The sequence below is a fragment of the Cheilinus undulatus genome, linkage group 13, assembly GCF_018320785.1.
Source record: "Cheilinus undulatus linkage group 13, ASM1832078v1, whole genome shotgun sequence".
Lineage (NCBI taxonomy): Eukaryota > Metazoa > Chordata > Actinopteri > Labriformes > Labridae > Cheilinus > Cheilinus undulatus.
In genome coordinates, this window is record NC_054877.1 from 33466011 (window position 1) to 33475161 (window position 9151).

Here is a 9151-nt window from a genome sequence, read left to right on the forward strand (position 1 = left end):
CGAGGCTATGCTGAGAATATATTGACATAATTAGTGTAGCTGCTTTTTGAGCTATGTAATCTACAAAATTTATGCAGCTTAAGCAGTCATGTATGCTACATTTGCTGTGCTAAAATGTTTTCACAGAGGAGCTTTTTCCCTGTCAACAGACTGTTTACTTAGTCTCATTCAATGCTTTGTAGTTAGGTTAAAATTTCAGGTTTTGAACTTTTAACTTTTGGTATCCTATTAGCCTTACCCCTTACCCTAACAGTTAATGGTAGTTGAATCTGATTTCATTTTGAAAGTCTTAGTATTCATCTTAGCATTCTGACAGAGAAGGCATCTTACATGAATGTACTCTGCAGTCAGACCCCCCTCAAAAATGTGATACTTTTGGGTCTCTGCTAATTCAGAATTGCCTCAATAGTATCCCTTCTTTGACTTTTCTGAAACTTGTGAAATTCTTAAAATATAGAATTTAAACAAACAAACAAACAAAAAAAATACATGCAACTTGGGTAGACCTACAAAAAGCTTTCTGGCCCACACTGCAACAGGAAATCTCCAATTTTAATGAATTAGCCATAATGTAGCTATTTTTGGCCATTTCCTGGGGTAATTCCTTAGACAAACTCCTCTTTGGGATTTCATCTGACTGACTTGTACTTTAGTTTGCAGATAGATGAGACAATGATGAAAAGTGTTCAAAGTTGTTTTCATTAGTCTAAAGCTGTGACAAACTCACAAATTAGCATATTTTTAGAAAAACAAGAAATTGTTTGTAACTCAGCTGTGCATAGTCAGATCTGACTCAACTTTTCTGTTTATGAAGGGTCCATGCCTGCACACATTCATACAGTCAATTTTATCATACATCATAGCACCTCCTAGTGGTGACAGGAAATATCAAGGTTTACATTACAAGCTGCTGCTTTAAGCAGTTTGAGAATATCCGCATCAAAGGAGTGTAATGAAGGCCTAAAGAAGTGGATTCCCAGATCAGTGGAGGGCTGCAGTGATGGCTGTCCTTCGAGAACTTTGCCCCATCTCCACACAGGATCTCTGGTGCTCAGTCAGTGACCTTCAGGTTCTTGGTCACCCCTCTAATAAGGCCTATCTCTCCTGATTGCTCAGTTTAGCCAGACAGTCAGCTCTTAGAAGAGTTCTGGTTGTGCCAAACATTTTCCATTTGAGAATTATGGAGTCCACTGAGCTCTTGGTAACCTTCAGTGCAGCAGATATTTTTGTAGCCTTCCCCAGATCTGTGCCTTGCAGCAGTCTTGTCTCTGAAATCTACAGGCAGTTCCTTTGACCTCATGGCTTGGATTTTGCTCTGTATGCAGCATCAGGCTGCAACATAACAAAACTGAAAAATGAAGGGGGTCTGAGTACTTTCTGAATGCACTGTGAATTAAATCACTGCCACTTCGAACAATCATGTATTTGGATCCCGATGCCTGTGCTACCCTTGCTCTATTTTTAACTCGTTGTAAGCACTCAAACTTTTTTCTTCAGGTATGAATAAGAGGATGTGTAAATCTGTTTTCACTGAGCCATGCCATGAAAATCTTTACTCTAGTGTGTAAGTAATTCTGGTAAATACAGGATGTATGTCGAGCCACCCAGTGCTGTCAGAACAGGGGGTGTGGTGAGCTCAACACACTCACCTCCTTATGCAGAGGGGCACGGCTGCACAATCCCCCTCTGTGTATGTGTGTGAGGCCAAACAAACTCTCTTTTTCTCTACTAAAGCACACTTTTGAATAAAACCGTTGGTTTTGATTTTCAGTTGCTATGCAGAGATCCTCATGCTTGCTTAATGCTTGTAAAAGCCTATGCCAGAGAACTCATCTGTTTTAAAAGCAGCATCCTGTTGACTCAGTCATTACAAACCGGTCCTGCTATGACAAAGATTATCCAAATAATGTTGTCTGTGGGAGATTGTCCATTTATCTATGTCAATGTGTTTTTAATATCTGAGCTGCAAAGAGTGTATAACTGTTGGTTCGTTCCATTGAAGACAGCCTACATTGTACAGTGACCAACAGAGGCAAGCACAAAGCCATAGTCTAAGATAAACTTTAAATGAAGGACATTCAAAAATGATAATAAATATTAATGGCCAAAACAAATACAGTTATATATTGTGACAATGAAAAAAACATGCTGCAAAAGTAGAAATAAAATATGTGAAATAAGGTCAATGGAAGCTTACCACATTCACTTGAGAAAATAAAACATTCCCTGTTTTTCTGAAGTATCATTTTGTCATCTTGAAATTAAAAGAAAAGTTAATATTACACAGAAAAAAAATCTGCCTTTTTCACAGTTTCTCCATGCAGCCGATATTTACAGTAAGTGCTAAAAGTGCAAAAAGATAACCGAATTTTGTTTCATTTCGTCAGAAAAAAACCTCAACATGCATGTGAAGGACAACATCTGAAAAGAGTTATATAGTACTAATTTGTCCACAGGAGGCGCCAAAGTCAACACAAAATTACTCACAAGAGCTTTAAAGGTCACATATTACGCAAAATACACTTTTTCAGGCTTTTCTAGCAAAAATATGTGCCCCTGGTCTGTCCACAATCCCCACAAGAATCAGAAAAATCCAGCTGCCAGCTGAGAGGAGGATTTGGAGAGCCACACCCATTAAGCCTCATCCAATTCCTGAGAGGGGCGTGGTCAGAGGCGGAGTCAGACAGCTCTTAACAATTAAAGCCACAGACACAGAAACAGCTTGTTCTGAGCAGGGCTGGAGCAGAGGGGCCTTTAGACAGTCAAAAACCCTATACTGGAGTGTTTTTTCAGCAACAAACTTCACAGACATGTTTTGGATCCCTCTGAGAACAATATAAACTTGTCTTAAAATGTGTGACCTTTAATTAAAGCAGGGTTTAAAACTTTCAACCATATGCATCTGTAATTGCCAAACTACACACTCAAAAGCAAGATAAAATACAATAAAACAAAATATATAAAACAATACCAAATAAGAGAAGTAAAAACTAAAATAAAACAAAACAAAAAATTAACAAAACAAATTAAAAAAACAAAACAAACAAAATAACATTAAATACAAAAGAATAAACTTGGCAAGCGTGCTTTGTAAAAGGAAATAAAACCAAACAAAACTAAATCAAACAAAGTAAAATTTTAAAAACAGCACAAAATGAAACTATACAAAACAAAATAAACAAAATACACAAAAAACAAAATTTAACACAATTAAACAAACAATAAAATGAAATAAAATCAGACAAAAGTGAATAAAATACGCAAAAAATAAATGTATTCATAACAAAACAAAATACAGTTCAATTAAATTAAATAAAAAAAATTGTGTTAGCTTTACCAAACATAGCTTAAGCTAACAGAGCTACATAGCAACATAATGTAGCTATGTAGCTATCATAGCTGCTTTGTGAGTTTAGCTTTAGCTATGTTAGCTATGTAGCTACGTTATCTACATAGAATAAGCAGCTAACAGGTCTACATAAGTTACACCTGCTGTGTTAGAATGTTTTCATAGAGGACAAGCTTTTCCCTCTAAGCAGACTGTTCACTCAGCTTTATTAAATGTTTTGTAATCAGGTTTTTCAGGTCAGATTGTCAACTTTTAACTTTTGGAATCCTGGCTCTTTCCGTTCCCAATTCTATTTTGCAAGTTTTAGCATGTACAGTACTTAACAAATTTATTAAACCACCTGTAATATTTGTCTCAGAGACCATCCAGCATCATCAAGTGCTTTAATGCAGACTCTTCCATTTTCAGTCAGCTCTCCACGTTTTACCATTTTAACCAGGAATGAGGAATTTCAAACTGAATTCACCTTTTTATACCCAATTTTTAGCCGGCTCACTAGGCTTCTCTGAGAAGTCAGAAATGAATCAAGCATAACATTCAACCACTAAAACTCATTTTTCTGTTCAGGAATGCAAGTAAATAACTATAATTTGACATATTAATCAAGAAATATTATTGTCCTTTACTATTTTTCAGTTGTTTTTGTAAATCAGTGAAAAAAAAATTCATGGATAACAATAAAAAATCATATTTTAGCATTAAAAAACATCATTTCGAATAAAGAGCTTCTACATATTGGTCTATTAACCATTGCAGGACCATAAAAAATGATTTTGGTAATTACCAATGCTGTTAATTTAGGGCAGCTGTGGCATAAACCTTACTTTGGGTGGTGGGCTTATAAATTTGTTAAGCACTGTATTTCCGTTCTGAAAGAGATGGCATCTCAGATGAATGGTCTGCATAAAAGGGGACGTCAGAAATGTACAGTCTGCAGCCAGACCAACAGACCTACATCAGCTCAAGTATTTTCTTTTATTTTTTTATTCTTTATTCATCCCTCTTCCTTGAGCTTTGATGGCTGAAGTTTTGAAATACATTTACATACCAGTATCAATAATAGAAGTGGTTAAAATTAATTTAAAAATGTAGGCATATTGGATATTTGAAAAAGTTGTGCATCCCTTAAAATACTCCTGTTTGACACTCCTGATGCCTTGTCATTTCCCTCACCCCTTGTTCCTCCTCCTCCCTTAGTGAGAGTGTCAGAGAGGAGTGCTGGATGTTTGGCTCACAGTCATTACTTTATACAGATCCTGTCTGATCCTGTCAGTGCATTGGTCCATGTTTGCTCCAGGACTGAGCACCTTCAAAACAGGAAAAGTAGACAGACAAATGGCTGTGGGCCATGCACTTTAGACAACACTGTCAAAACAGGGCCCTGAATGCTTGTAATGTAAGCTCATAAGCTAATTAGCTTGCTATTTACTTGCTCACAGTGACACAGTTACATGAAACTGAACACACGCTGATACTTCAACTCTCCAGTGTTTATCTTCTTTAAGTTAGGATTGAAAATCTTCTTTCACTGAACTGATCTCCCCTACTCCTAGTAGGTGATAAACCTGGGGAAAAAACATTAACCAATCATCTGGTGAACACCTGAATGGATCCTATTCAAAAAAATGAAAAGCTGTGTGTCCTTGTGTCCAAAAGAGATGTTTTACCTATGACATCCATGCCAGACACTTGCAGTTGGTTAAAAATCCACACAAAAGCCCTAGGCAATCTGTCAAGGGAATAAGTGAATCCAGAGCTCTACACCTTAAACCTGTCACACAGAATGAGCGTGCCACTTTGACACAGATGTTACACAGAGCTTCCCTCCAGATGTGTCAAACACAGCTGGACAATTTGGTCCAAAACTTTCTCAGCTTTTGCAGCTCTTAAAGTAATGACGTCTTAACATAGTTTCTCATACAAGTGTTTGGGCTGAGGTCTGACTTTACAAATATTTCTTTACATCACAACATCTTTAAAAACCAGGTCCTGTGTAAGACTATACAATCTCTCAGACCTGGGACAAAAACCTCTATCAGGGTAAACAATCTATCTATTGACAGATGTAGCATCAGATAACACCGACACAACTCAGGTCAAAGAAGGCAGTATTTGTGTAAGGGTGGGGTGCCAAATCAGGCTGCTTCAACAGCGTGAGACAGAGTGAAGACTTGTAACACTGGAAATGTGTTACAGCTCCTTTGTTCAAGTCTAAGGGTTTTTAATGAGCGTTGCTAAGATGCCTGACATAAAATCTTTGGTAAACACACACTTAGGAGGTTTTGAACTTTTTTATGACAAAAAAAAAACATCTTGAAATGCCTCATTTGTGAAAATGGAATCTTTTTCATGTCTGGGACCACAGAGTTTGTCAGGGAAGTTAAAAGTCATCATGCTGAATATTTAAACTCATCTACTAGTCCACCTGGTTTTACACTAAAAATACTCTGACTCAAACTGCAATTTGTCAGTCACACTAAGAAGAACTCCTTTTATAGGTGAGACAAAAGTGATAAATAAGTCAGTCAGCTGTGGTAGGTCCTCAAGAGCCTAGTATTAGCTTTTCACTATCATTGATTACCTTCACCTCTAAAAATGACAAAAGTGTTTATTGGTGCAGCTCACCTTGATAAAACAAAACCTGTGAGAGGGGTCTGGCTGCAGATCTCAGGCGCTCCTTCTCGCAGACCACTACTTTAAAACGCCGCCCCTGTAGAACGGGAAAGACATAATATGTTAGTAGAATATATTATTCGTTTTTTTATTCAACTCACAAACAAAGTCTACCAGTAACATTCTTGAAGTAACCCCAGTGAAACATTACAACATTACAGACTAAGAAACATTTTATAATTAAACAGAATAAATGTCACAGATCCAACAGTGGCATGTTTTAGCTTTGTTGGGTGTAGCTAAAGCTAACATAGCTTTGCTGGCTACATAGTTAATAGTTACTAGTGAGACATAAGACGGGAGCTAATGTAGTTTTGATGGCTTTAACTTGAGCTAACAAAGCTAAAGTGAGACAGAATTCGCCTAACTACTTCTTATACAGGTCTGGTTTTGACAAAGGAAGCATAATTTAAAGTAGTTAGCGAAGCTTTGTTTGCTTTAGCTTTACCTACGATACCTATGTAAATTACACAGCTAATGTAGCTTTGCTACCTTTAGATTAGACTATGTAACTAGCAAAGCTTTGTTAGCTTTAGTTTTAGCTACATGTTATTTACGTTATCTATGGAGCTAATATAGCTAACATAGATTTGTTAGCTTTAGCCTTAGCTATATTAGCTGCATTAGAGCGTTTACATGGAGGATACCTTTTTTTCTTGTCAGCAGACTGTTTACTCTGCTTCATTATAGTTTTGTAATTAGGTTTTGCAGGTCAGGTTTTTGACTTTAACTTTTGGGTAGCCTAACCCTGACCTTAAGCTTTACCCTAATTCAATCCAGTTTTACTTTGAAAGTTTTAGTGTGTATTTCTGTTCTAATAGAGGCAATATTTTATGGTAGTGGTTTACAAAGGGGTTTGTCGGAGATTTGCGGTAGTGTCTCAATGCTCCAATGACAGTTGTCTGTTTTTCTATCATGGCCTAAAGTTCTAGGAAGATTATGCAAATCAGGCCAAACACATAAAGAGAAGCAATAACGGTCACTACACTATACTGCCAGTCCAGTACGTGACAGTGTAGAAAAAAGGAACAAATGTCAGGTTTTTAAAAAAGTTTAAAAAAAAATAAAATAAAGACATTTTCCATGGCAGATTCTTGATGAGTTGGCCGTTAACAGATAGGCGAAATGTCAAACAAAAATCAGCAAAGAGATGAGAAGGACTGGTTTGTCCTTAGGGGGAGTCAAAAGTGGGAAAACCAATCAAAAGTTCCTCACAGGACAGAAGTTTTAAATATAACACAGACGGTAACACAACACTAGAGGAAAAAAAGATGATATGGCAGGGATGGTTCTCCTGACAATGTGGTGTTCATGTAAATGTTTGTCAGAGGATTAGAGCTAACTGTGCTGTAATCACATGTAGGGATTTATTCATTTGCATTAATGGGCAGTTATTGCCCTTAACAAATATTACACACAGCCAGCAGGATGTGGATCCGTCAAAATGTGTGCCAAAGTACTAGAAAAAAGGAGGAGATGGAAAAATGACTTATTTCCCCAAATAGTATTTCATAATGATAGTAAGAGAGATTTTGTATTAACCACTTCATAAAAGGATGTGCATCCATACACTTTACTTTTCAGTTCCCTCTAACACTAAGTTCATTTCTGTTGTTTTCTATAAATTTCTTTCTTTCTTTTTTTTTTTTTTTTGGTTATTTATTTGTGATTTCTGGATAAAGATCCTGGTTTTCCTGTACTTCTGATATCTTGAGTAAATATCTGAAATTAACTCATTATCACCACAATCAAGCTATCTCGAAAAATTAGATAAATAACTCAAGAGCTCAGAAAACAACCGAAAGGTACGGGGAAATGAGTAGCATGATACTGAATGTATGAAGAAATGTCCATCTGCATGGGAATCCACAGGTCTGAGAGTAAAACATCAAACTGTCCCTGAAGAGGTCCTGGCAGACTTAAGAAAGCGTAAAAGCAGGAAACAGACCCACAGAAGTCTTCAAAGTTACTGGCGTATTTAATATGTATCATACAAACCGCTACAAGATACCTCTACAAGTCTGAAGCAGCCACATGTCTTCACTGCACAGAAACTTACCTCACAAGAGTCTGAAGGATGACAGGCTCCAATTCATTCGCGGGACTCTTCCCTTTCTCACTTTCTTTTGACGCGTTTCGTAAAACCCATAAAGTTACCCCGGTTGTTGTATCAACAAAAACGAGACAGTCTAGTTTAGGGCAACTCTCACTGCTGTTGGAACTTAACTGTCACATTTCATGTCGAGATGACTTTAGCAGGACAGTCAGTCCCTCTCTTACCTGGATGCATGAATCGAAGTTACGGCTTCATGCTCCGAAGGTTTGGCGACACCTGCTGGTGGAAATATACACCTATGTCCTCGCGTATAAACCTAAACCGAGGCTTTTTGGTCGCAAAAATGATTTTAAAAGAAGTATTTTCTAAATTTATGACAAAATTACTTTGTTATTTCACAAATTAGGGCTGTTTTCAAGATAAAATAAAAAAATTAAGGCTTTGTTTTTGGTTAGTTCATGCTGAGGGGTACTAGGGACCAGCTGGCAATATCAATTGCTGTAATCACAAAAATCATAATAAAAATCAAATATTCATCTGAGTGCACTGCTGCTTCACAGGGCCCTCTGTGATGATAAATCAGACTTTTTGACAGCTCATTTTAATATATCTATCTTATTTTTTTCTTGTACCTTCTGTTCTTTATTTAAGCACTGAATTACAACAAAATTTCATCAAATTGAAATGGAATTCAATTTGAAATAAATGTACAAAATATAACCCTTTTCCCCCTATGTATTGATCTAAAAAATATCAGTTTAAAATATGTAGTGAAAAATTTCTATATTTATATATATATTAATGATTTGTTTTATCGTATTTATGTCTGAACAAACCATTTCCGATTTCCTAGAAGAAATCTAGCTTGATTTCTAATTTTAAATAATCAAGACGTGGGCCATTAACTTTGGTTGTGAATATGTTTTAATTTAATCTGTATTTAATGTTTTTGTTACTAAGGCATGAGGGCTTAACTTTTAAAGGCAGAGATGTTTAATCGTGGAGAACTGCAGGCGGCGCTGTGGCTCACCTTTGTCTGGTGTTCGACCCTAAATTATTTCACCGCAGAAGAA